The 6,292-nt window shown below is 41.1% G+C and overlaps 1 protein-coding gene across 3 annotated transcripts in view; it reads left to right on the forward strand.

Moving 5' to 3' along the window:
* The first annotated feature begins 351 nt into the window (after positions 1-351).
* Positions 352-6,292, forward strand: part of LOC102383722 (protein-lysine methyltransferase METTL21C) — a 16,736-nt gene continuing 10,795 nt past the window's right edge. Inside the window, exons 1-2 of one of the 3 annotated variants that reach the window (XM_025211590.1) lie at positions 352-402; positions 1,378-1,450. The gene's annotated coding sequence lies outside the window, so the exon portion shown is untranslated. Of the gene's footprint in view, positions 403-553; positions 1,058-1,377; positions 1,451-6,292 lie in introns of those variants that run through there. The other 2 variants (XM_006030050.3, XM_025211591.1) reach the window with 2 other exon arrangements.

The following is a 6,292-nucleotide window of genomic DNA, read 5'->3' on the forward strand; positions in this document are numbered from 1 at the left end:
TGTCTTGACCCCTCCTCCCCACAGGTTGAATGGGAGGGGGAAAAAAAACCACAAAAAAGGTTGTCTTGGATTCACATAAATATGGTATCTGAATGGTCAGGTGGGCAGTAAACAGGCTGGGAAAAGATTAAACGTACTTTTAAGATATTCTCAGAGTATAAGTCTGGTTAAGAGACCAGTGTTTCAGTATCTGGTCCCAAGCATCAGAAAAATACCCAGCCTAGTAAAGAGCTGAGGAAGCCGACAAGTGCATACTTGTAAGAGAATGTGATGTATGAGCATATTGAGGACACCTAGTGGTTACTGTGCAAAAAACAGAAGCAACTCAGATGGGGAGAGGTAGAGAGGTTTTCTTTCCCCCTTCATTCTTGAAAAGCAGCATGTGATAAGAGTTTAAGAGTTGTAAGTATTCAGACAGGTAAATGCTTATAAGTTATTAGACGTTAAGTCTACATATTCCCAATTTTAATGCAAACCTCCAGTGGCTCATTATGGACTCTTTAAATCAATTGTTATACGTGTAGAAAACAAAATAGTCTGTCAACTTCCCTTTAACAGGAATTTTCTACAAATTGGTGATTTAAAAAAAAATTAATTTCCAATGAAGCAAAATACAATTGTGCAGGGGGCAGCAAAACTAGGAAATACATATAGCTTTGAATTCTCAAAAGAAAAAAAGGTAATATTCTGGCTAATCTTAGGAGTTGCTTGTAACACAAACAGATGAAAGATTTTCAGCTGAAAAAGGGTTTTCAGGTTTATGCTGTTCCTTTAAGAGAGGCTTCCATACCTCTCTCAGCATCTGCAGGCTGATTATAGATCCTATTGGAGGGCTAACGTTTTCTGTTAAGTCTGTAGTGCTGCTGGATCCCCTTACCTCTCATCTCACAGCTTCCAAAAACTCCAATAACTTCAGAGTGGACAGGGAGTATGCCCATGGCTTCCTCTGCCACAAGATCCTCTTCGAGGGGCATTATGGCCTGACCTTTCCCTGGAAGCAGGATCTTCAGTGCCACGTGAATTTCTCTCTCGGTTTGGTCTGCTGCCAACTGGCTGGGTAGGTTAGTGGTGTAGTAACTTTGACCATGTTAAGCTGTTTGTTTGGGTTAGGACTGCAGCTGATAATATTGAGACATAAAATAGTCTGAAACCTAAAAACCACAAGAAAGGCATCAGGAGAACTTGAAGAGATTCAGTTTCTAAAGCAGACACATTGTGAGAGCTTCAGAGACTGACAAGGATTTTTAGTTTGTTTAGCAAATGTGAAAAAGTTTAGCGTAACATAGCAAGTTCTTAGAGTGCTGCTTGGTAATGTTACCCGAAATAGCCTGCACTCCTACTGGCTGGTCTTTGTAAGTGGAGAATTAATCCTTCCAGGTGCACGTCTGTATAAAAATCTCTGGAGTGCAGGAGGATGACAGGAAACTTCACACTCACTCAGCTAAAGAAGGTAAATTATGCAGTTGTTCAACTAACAGCGGTTGCGATTTATTTGAATGCTTTTCTCAACTAACAACATAATGTTATATTTATCTAATGATTTCTTAAATTTGGAATCGTCTGGGTTGATTATTAACCAGAGGAATTAAATTTACTCAACTTCTGACAAATGTATCGTTTCCTGGCTTGCTTTTCACTGCATGAATAATCATGGAATGTCATTTCTTCAGCATACATCTGCATCCCTCCCACCATGCTCTCAAGTACCAACTGGGTGGTTTTCTGAAAGCAAATCTTCCCAAGATTTATTTGAGACTAGGACTTCTCTTTCTCTGAACGCTATTCATTTTAATTTAATGCAAGACAATTTAGTGAAATTACATGGCCTTAAAAAAAAAATTATTTAAAAAGGGATACATCGAGGGTTGGCAACCCCTGGCGCATGTGCCAGAGCATGTCATGCAAAGGCATTTTGCTAGGCATACGTGCCTCAGGGTGGATGGCAGGGAAGGGTCCGTGGCTGCGCTGCCACAAGAAGGATCAGGCCCCTCACAGCTCCCCTGATGTCCACCCGGAGGAACACGTGCATCCGCTGCTAGCAACGAGCCAGGACAAGGCTCCACAGACCTCAGTGCAGCAGCTTGCAGCCCCTCTTGCCATCTGCTGTGAGCATCCCAGGCTCCTTGGTGGGTGGTGGGGGCCTGTCCAGATCCTGGGCTGGCTATGACAGGCAGCTGGGAGGCTGCAAGCTGCTGAACTGAGGTCTGCGGAGCCCCGGCCCAGCTTGTTGCTGGCAACAGGTACACATGCACCTCCAGGCAGACAGCCCAGAAGGGACCAGGGCTGTGCTGCCACAACAAAGATCAGGCCCCTTTCCTCTTCCCCACCCTGCCTGCCATGCCAACATCTTTCAAGTTGAGTCTGGGGTGTTTTTGGCACTTTGCCAAAACATTGCCGACCCCATTTTCAAGGAAGACTAAAACAATCAAATTGCCAATAGAACAAATGAAAATGGGTTTTGCCTAATAATGCAAATCAAAGCATCTGTTGTTAAGCATCTCACATTAAAGTTCAGATAAAAAACAAAACCAAAAACCAGCAGTTGCATTACAGCTAAACACCACACAATGTAGTCTTGCTCATTGACTTACATTAACCACCTATTTTTTTCCCCTACAGACCTAGATGAGCAGCTTGTTTCCCCCTCATTCAAGCAAACACTGCACTTTGAAAAGATTAAGGGACAGATTCTATTCCATCTGTTCACCATTAAATTGGATTAGGTGGCTAAGCACAATTCTGTTCCACCTTGTTCAAGTTCCTAAAAAAATCCATATTTCATCTACATTTTTAACACATCACCCTTAGGATCAAGTCACAAAAAAGCAGGGAATAGGACAACCATTCACTTTGTATATTAGCAGTTTCTTTCAGGGATTTGAGCAGGAATTTGTACTTAGACAGCTAAGTCCACTTACACACCCAATATGTGGAACAGAATCTGGCCTTTGGTAACCAAACTATTACTTTAAAAATGTATTCTCCTCAAATATATCCCCTAATAACTACAGTATTTCAGTACTCTGTAATGATTTTGGCCCTAGCTGTGCAAATGTTTCCATAATAACGCGATGGAATAGGGGTGTGAAACGTTCTCACAGGCTAGACAACCTATCTCTGAATCAGGCCAGCGGCATTTGTCACTGCAGGCCACCATCCAGGTTAATGCAACTGCTGATTGCCCTCTCTTACCTGCCACTGATTTTCTGACTGCTGTTTGCAACAGGAAAAGGGGGGCATGTGGGGTACAAATAGTGGCAGTGTTAATCTCCCCCCTTGGTGCTGGTCACACTAAAAACAGCAGCTCCTTCAGCTGCAGAGAAGCCCTGCTGTCCAGAACTAAAGGTGGGTTGTCTGGCCTGTGAGAAGTCCGACCGGCCAGATTATCCATGCCTTGGGTTTGGCTTACCCCCTGGCTGCTGGCAGAGAATGTAGCCTGCCAGCTTGAGTTTAACATCCCTGTCATAAAGGGGGTCGTCTACTAACTAATAATGAGCTTGAAACCTCAGGCACTGAAATATGATTTTATAAAAGTTTGGTAAAGTTACAAAAGGTGTAGTTAAAAGCTTGCTTTGATCACCAGAGTTTAAGGTTTTTAATGGATAATTAGAAGGGCTCTTGTAAAAGGTTTTAAATACACAGAACATAAACGTTTAAGTAATGATTTTGCTTTTGGATCACTCTGTAGAAGATACTTGCATGCATATAGCTGATCCAAAAAAACTGATGGAAGTTTTCTATTGGACAACTTTCATTTGATGCCATTGATGTGTTTTATAGATGCATGTCCATTTCACTGAAATTGGACAGGAAATTAGCTTAATATTTTGGCAGCATACTACAGTTAAGAATATAAAAAGTTAAAATGGTGAAGTCAAACCATTTCAATAAGGTTGAAATCAAATACTAGCACTTTGCAAAAACAGAATTTCAAAATTGTGAGAGACAAATTCCTTTTTAAATGCAGATGGGGAAAATGTACAAGGAAGGTGCATGCAATTAAACATGATCATTAGAACATTCAATGAATGTATTATGTATTTTGTGATTAATTATAGCTAAAAAGTCAAGTCTGCAGTCTCACAGTATAAACATGCAGTCTCACCTGAACATTTTAAAACACTGACTCACAATTAAATGACTATATTGAAGCCTATTTTGTTCTGTTCTCTTATGCCTTTTGTAAAATCCAACAAAAAGACAAGGAAAGTAAATGAAGAAATGACAGCAAAAATGTGATTTTATATGCAAAAAAAAGTTTGAAAATTCAGTTATGCCTTCATAGTAATTCCAATTGATGTATGTGGCACATACAGTATAAACAGTAACACAAGATGCTACACATTTGCAATTGAGCTTTACTACTGGTAATTCCTGCAACTAGGAATTACTTTCGTCTTGTGTTTATAATCTTTGCCACAATTTTGAAATAGTGGCATTAAGTCGAGGCTACTAAAATACTTACAGCTCTCCAAATTATAAAAATCAAGTCCTTTGTGTCATTTGTAACTGAAGAAAAATAACCAAACCCATTTTTGGGTTCAGAACATACTGAAAGTCATTAGGACTTACAGAGATAGATTTGGTTGTCTGTGGTTTTTAAGACTTTGTAGGAAGGTTCAGGATCAAAAGATTCAATTGATGTTATCGTGTTACATGTATTATTGTAGTGCCTAGAAGCCTTCGTTATGGAGCAGGTAGGTTCCCATTGTGCAAGGGCCTGTACCAAGACAATAAAAAAAAAAAACATTACTTCCCACTCCAAGAGTTTATAATCTAAGATGAGAGAACAGATGAAGACAGACAGATAGGGGGGCCCAAGGAAACAGCATTGGTCTGCATAATGGGCATTGGCTCTGTCACACCAGCAGCCTCTCGTCATACTAGGATGCCTACAAAATGCTTAAGGGTTTTAAAAAGGGAGATGAAGAACAATTAAGTGTCTATGGATCTGTAGAGAGCTCGTCTCAAGCACAAGAAGGTGGCATGGGAGAAAGCATGAAAGTGCTTATTTTACAAGTTAACAAGCGGCTGACAGTCTGTCATCAGGGGCTGACTGGCACTGGCAGTTTCTCTCTCCATGGTGAATGTGTTGATAGGTAAGAAGGAACAGGTCTTAGCAACTTGACCATAAAACAGCTGGGAATTCAAATTTTGACATCTTACAGTAAATACCTTGCTACACCATCCAAGTATTTGAGAGTGGATGAGACAGGTAGATGATTACCAAAACTGGTTTCTTAACTACTATATGATTTTCATTGGTTCACATAGTCAAATGGGACTTTTGGCCTGTTGCAGCAAGAATATATTTAGATAATGAAATGAATGCAATAAAGGTAACTTAATAGCAATGCTGCCAAGTTTTACAGCATGTGGCGTCCAGTTCTGGGCACCGCACTTCAGGAAGGATGTGGAGAAGCTTGAGAGAGTCCAAAGGAGGGCCATGTGCATGATTAAAGGTCTGGAGAGCAGGTCATACGAGGAGAGGCTGAACAGTCCCAAGTCTTTCAGCCTGGAGAAGAGAAGATTTAGAGGGGACTTGGTGGTAGCCTATAAGTATATAAGTACATTAGGGCCTGGGGGAGCATCTGCTCACCAAGGCACCCCAGGGGAAGACAAGAACCAATGGTCACAAACTGCTTGAAGATTGCTTCAGTTTGGACATAAGGTGAAACTTTTTTACGAGTTGAGTGCCTACGGTCTGGAACAGACTCCCACCAGAGGTGGTACAATCACTTACCCTTAAGATCTTTAAAAAAAATGCCTTGACATGCACCTTGCTGGGGTCATCTGACCCCAGCAGTCTTTCCTGCCCAAGTGCAGGGGGGCTGGGCCCAGTGATCTCATGAGGTCCCTTCCAGCCCCTAACATCTATGAAACAGCTATAAATGGAAGTGCATAATTATATTAAATACATTTATTTCCATATACTGATAGATGTTCTACCAGATTTGCTTAGTTTCTGTGCTCTGAAGTGCCTTCTCTTACTACCATAATTTCCATTACGTTAAATAGTTCAGAGTCAAAATTCACATAGGAGGGCAGTGAATGTTTATGCTCCCAATCACCACCTTAGTGATCAGCATACACCCAAACATGGTTGTCTGTGTAACTACAAATGCAATACCCAGAATATGGGAGTTATTCTTCTAACCAGGATGCTGGACCTACAAGTAGTGTTCACCAATTTATGCTTACGAGAAATGAAAATTGCACTCCTCCCTCCCTACCTTTGCACAATGTAAGGGCTAGCACTCTTTCATAGTCCCTTTAACACTCATCTAGGGAA

This window comes from Alligator sinensis, unplaced genomic scaffold, assembly GCF_000455745.1.
Source record: "Alligator sinensis unplaced genomic scaffold, ASM45574v1 scaffold593_1, whole genome shotgun sequence".
In the NCBI taxonomy this organism is placed as follows: domain Eukaryota; kingdom Metazoa; phylum Chordata; order Crocodylia; family Alligatoridae; genus Alligator; species Alligator sinensis.